This window comes from Geospiza fortis, unplaced genomic scaffold, assembly GCF_000277835.1.
Source record: "Geospiza fortis unplaced genomic scaffold, GeoFor_1.0 scaffold66, whole genome shotgun sequence".
Lineage (NCBI taxonomy): Eukaryota > Metazoa > Chordata > Aves > Passeriformes > Thraupidae > Geospiza > Geospiza fortis.
The window spans coordinates 9012541-9017772 of record NW_005054312.1 but is presented as its reverse complement, the minus strand read 5'-3'; the positions used below and the strand labels follow the sequence as shown (position 1 = coordinate 9017772).

Sequence of the window (5232 nt, the reverse complement as noted above, 5' to 3'; positions counted from 1 at the left end):
CTAGAACACATGGCATAGGATTGTATCCAGACAGCTCTTGAGTATCTCTAGTTAAGGAAACTCTACAACCTCTCTAGGCAACCTGCTTCAATGCAGTCACTCATACAGTAAAGTTCTTCTTCATGTTCAGATGAAAATTTCTGTGCATCAGTTTCTGCCTGCTGCTCTATGACCTGTTGGTTGGCACCCCTGAGAAGGGCCTGGCTGATCCTTGAGACCCTCCCTTCAGGTACTAATAAAATACTGATGAGGTCGCCTCTCACTCATCTGTTCTTAAGGATGAACAGCCCCAGCTCCCTCAGCCTTTCCTAAGAGAGATGGTGCCCTCTCACAGTCACCTTTGCTGCCTTCCTCTGGATCCATTCCAGGAGCTCCATGTCTCTCGTGTACTGAGGAGCCCAGAACCAGACAGAGCACTGCAGATGTGTCTCACCAGGGGCAGGATCACAAGTAGAACAGAAGGGCAGAATCACCTCCCTCAGCCTGCTGGCAATGCTCTTCTAATGCACCCCAGGGTACCATTGGTCTTCTTGGTCACAAGGGTGCTGCTGGTCATGGACAGCTTGTTGTCCACCAGGACCCCCAGGCCCTTGCCCACTGAGCTGTTTGTCCACCAGCCTATGCTGGTGCAGGGGTTATTCCTCCCCACATGCAGGACCCTCACCTGCCTTTGTTGAATTTCAGAAGCTCCCTGTCAGTGTCCTTCTGAAGGGCTGCACCATCCCAGTTTTGTGTCTGCAGGAAACTTGCTGAGGAAGCTCTTCTACCCCTTCATCAAACCATTGGTGAATTAAGTTAAACAATCCTGGACCAAGTATTGACCCTTGTGGGACACCACCAGTGACAGGGCTCCAACCAGACCCTGTGCTGCTGATCATGACCCTCTGGGATCTGCCACTCAGCCAGTTTTCAACCCACCTCACTGTCCACTCATCCAGGCCACACTTACTGAGTTTGTCTGTCACAACATCCTCCTAAACAGTGCTGAAAGCCTTGCTGACGTCAAGGCAGACAGTATCCACAGCCCTCCCCTCATCCATCCAGGTAGTTGTTTCATTCTAAAAGGCAATCAGGTTGGATGAGCATGATTTGGATGAGCCTAAGTGAATCCATGATGTCTGCTCCAGATCACGTTCTTGCCATCCATGTGGACAGCAATGGCCTCCAGAATGAGGGGCTCCATCACCTTTCCAGGGACTGAGGTAAGGCTGACTGACCAGTAGCTCCATGGGTCTTCCTTGCCCTTTCTCAAGACTGGGGATGACACAGGTTTCTTGCAGATCTTTTCCTGATCTCCATCACCTTTCAAGGATGATCATGAGCAGCCTGGCTATGGTCCCTCCAGCTCTCTCAGCACTTGTGGATGCATCCCACCAGAGCCCATGGACTTGTGAATGTCAGGCTTGCCTAGCTGTTCTCTAACCCAATCCTCCTTGACCAAAGGAAAGCGTTCCTTCCAGCATTCCCTTAACTCTGGTCTCTGGGTCAGAGACTCTTGAGGGCTGATCTTGTCAGTGAAGACTGATGCAAAGAGGATGTTCAGTATCTCTGCCTTCTCTGTGTCCTCTGTAACCAGGGTCCCTCCTCCATTCAGTAACAGGCTGATGTTATCCTTAGTTTTTCTCATTATTGATGTATTTGAAGAAGCCGTTCTTGTTGTCCTTGACATCCTTGGCCAAATTTAATTCCAGATGGACCTTGGCCTTCCTTGTCTCATTTCTACTTACTCTGACAACCTCTCTATATTAATACCAAGTGGCATGACCCTGCTTCCATCTCCTGTGTATTTCCTGCTTGTGCTTGAGTAATGATTATTCTTTTTTTTCCACACACACGGGTTTCTTGCACCCTTTGCCTGATTTTTTGCTTATCAGAATGCATTCCTCAAGGAAACAATCCTTGAATATCAACAAACTCTCTTGGTTTGTGAGAAGCAGGGTCTCCCTTTAAAGCACAGATTCAGAAACATCTATTAATTACTTAAAAATATCTTTTCTAGGAAGTATTTTCATTACCTTCAATTACGAGGCATTAGACTAACTTGGAAGCAAGTTCAGCTACTGCCAATCACATGAAAAATTAACCACATCTACTCATTATTCAACAGCATTGACTGACATCATGCATCAAGTGAAATACTTTGACACTGCCAACATATAAGAATTTCTTTTATTGTGTGAGCACACAAGTGTAGCCTAGCAACAGCCAGAGCCAGCACCCTCTTTCACATGCATCTGACCCCAATAAAGCACGTCTTTTGTCCCAAGCCCTAACAGGATTTTCTGGCAGAAAGTAGTAAAAGAATAGCACTCCCAAGAAAACTATGACCTAGACACAAATATGAACACATTAGAAGGTTTTGCAAATTTGGTTTTCAATGTAATCTCCTCTGGTTGCTCAGTATATAATCAAAACCCTGTTTAGCTCCAGAAACATCTAGTGGTGCTTCATGTCAAGTCCAGAAATGTGATCCCGCTTTTTGTTTTACTTCCTCCACTCGGGATCCTGAGCTCCATCTCACAGCCACTGCAACCAAGGCTGTACTCAGCTTTTACATCCTCAACCTTCCTTGTGTTCAGGTATGTATGGCAGCAAAATGCACTTTTGCTCCATGCACTGCTTGTTCACAGCACCTGCATTGTCCTCCCAGCCCAGCTGAGCACCACCAACCTTACACAAGTCATTCCCATCAACCAGAAAGAGAAGTAAGCTGTCTAGGAACAAACCTGTAAAGCAAAGAAGCTGCTCCCAAGGACCCCATGATCCACATCATTCACAGTTTGAGATGCGGCACATGGACCAGACTAGTGACATATGTGCTCCTGGAACAGAGCTCCCAGTTTAGTTTTATCCAAAAATGAATCGAATACTCTGAAGCTACTTCATTAACCAAGTGCAGTAAGGTGGGATAACCAGAAGAATTAGTTTCAAAAACATACCCATAAGGCAATTTCACTGTCCAACATCAGCGCACGAACAGCAGCCCATAGTTGAATTCACATTGCATTTGTTACAAAGGGCCAGTACTACATACTTGGAAGGTGCAAGGATGCTCTGCAGAAAGCAATACAAGCCAACCTGAACCCAAAGAAATCTTGTCTCAATTTCCACAATGTAGGTATCTGCTTAAAATCCCCAACACACAAGAGGTTTGGTATCGCTTCCAAAATGCTTGTTCAAAAGTGACTGAAAGAAGTTATACCAAGTAGTATATTTTAACTGTTTCACACAAGTGGCATCTGAATTATTTTTATTTTTTATTACGTAGAAGTACTCGTTTTTGCAACACATTTAGGGGACAAATTCAGGTTGGAAATAAGCAGGCAAAGTAAGTGGAAGTCAGGCTGAATAAAGATAAATCTTCAGCCACCAGTCCACTGTTTTATTTGCAGAACTAGGCAACATTTTGGCTAATTTACTAATTTATTTTATGGTAATATAAAGTGCCCTGTCCTCCAGGCAGATACATTGATTGGGTTCCTTACAGGAAATTCTGCCAAAAAAGGCTTTAAGGCAAATGCCAGTGCATTCTGTGTGCACTCTGACTCAACAAAAAAAAATTAACATTAACATACACTTTCCTACCCAAAGCTCAAGGTTAGTAGTATACACTATACTATATAGTATGTGAGGATCAGGTTTGTGCTCACATGTATAGCACTGGGTGTTATTAACTGAAAATCAGGTTCTTATTTCCATGTTTAAAGGTCACGTTTTCAAGAGCCCTCACTGTTTACAGGACAAACTTTGTACAATGTACTTTATAGCATACAGAGTGCTTCTTAAATTGCACACTTGAATAAGAACATCTGTCTTTTAAAGGCGAAAAGTCTCAGTGTGGTGGGTTGATACCAGGTCCCTACCAAGTTACCCTATCAATTCCCTCCTCAACACGACTCAGGGAGAAGAAAATAGGATTTTAAAATATTATGAGTAATAAAGGCAGCTTAATAAAGAAAAAACAAAGGCTGTGCATGGAAGCAAAGGAAAATAAAAGTTATTTCCCTCCTTCACATCAGCAGAAAATATTCAGCCACTTCCCAGGAAGCACAGCTTCAGTATGTATAGAAGGTTTCTCCAGAAGACAATTGTCATAGTAACAAATGCCACCCTGCTTCTCCTTTCTCTTAGGTTTTATTGCTGAGCAGACATCACATGGCCTGAAATATCCCTTTGGCCAGTTTGGGACAGCTGGTTCTGGCTGGTCCATCCTGGAGCCAGCTGGCATTGGCTCTGTCAGATATGGGGGAACCTTCTGGCAGCATCTCACAGAAGACATCCCTGTAGCCTCCTACCAATACGAAACCTGGCCACACAAACTCAGTACATTTAAAACAGCAAGTGGTTTCATGCAGATATTTTCAGATGAGGAAAATAAGAATGACTAAAAAGCCTCATCTAATAAGTATAGTTCTGTTTACCCAGAAGTCAAACATCTCCTATTTCTGTATACAAACATACCTTTGAGAGGCAATGGGAAATCCCAACTGCAGGTGTAATGAAGGAGCTTCTATTCTTTATGACTTGTGCCAGCTGCTCCAAATACCCTGATCCAGTGCCTTGAGGAACAGTCGGGAAACCTACATGGATTAAGAAATGAGTTGGTACTTTACAAAAGAAATGGATGCACGCCAAAAGGGCAAGAAAAATCCTTGGTCTTCCTCATCCTACTCTTTTCTGTTTTTCCCTGGCATAAGGAAAATAGAAGCCAGCAGCATTAATGGCTGCTCTGTATGGGAAGTCAATACTGAAACACATTTTTAAAAAACAGTTAAATCTGCAGCCGGGGGCAATTTTGGAAACCTAAGTAAGAGATTTGTAAGCCTACTTCCTCCAGACTTTGTGTCAATCCACAAGCTTCAGGAGGAGAATCCCAGCTTCTACTAGGAACCTCAGGTCTTAAAGATTTTCATTCCATTTACTTGCACACCCAAGTTGTAAAATTCCCCAGCTGAAATTGCCACAACATAATAGTTATTTCCAGAAAGCAGCAGCTAAAATATATAACACATAAAAAAATAAAAACCAGCAGGCCAGCAAAGACTGCCACACAGTGTGCCTTTTAGAACCTGGGAAGCTGGATTAAGCACCCAGGAGACATGGATTCCATTCCCAGCTCCAAGTATGCTAGAGACAGACCTTGCCAATCTTCTTCCATTCAGAGGACATAATCCCCAGATCAAGAGCTTTCTTCCCTTGTGAGTGCCTCAATGCTTATGGGTTCTCTGATAA

At 43.8% G+C, this 5232-nt stretch overlaps 1 protein-coding gene across 2 annotated transcripts in view; it reads right to left on the bottom strand.

Annotated features, from left to right (window-relative positions):
- The window catches only part of TSPAN4 (tetraspanin 4), a 398612-nt gene extending 394030 nt beyond the window's left edge, over window positions 1–4582 (bottom strand). For both annotated transcript variants that reach the window (XM_031055730.1, XM_031055729.1), the window contains exon 1: window positions 4462–4582. The gene's annotated coding sequence lies outside the window, so the exon portion shown is untranslated. The remainder of the gene's footprint in view (window positions 1–4461) is intronic.
- Between the last annotated feature and the right edge of the window lie 650 nt (window positions 4583–5232).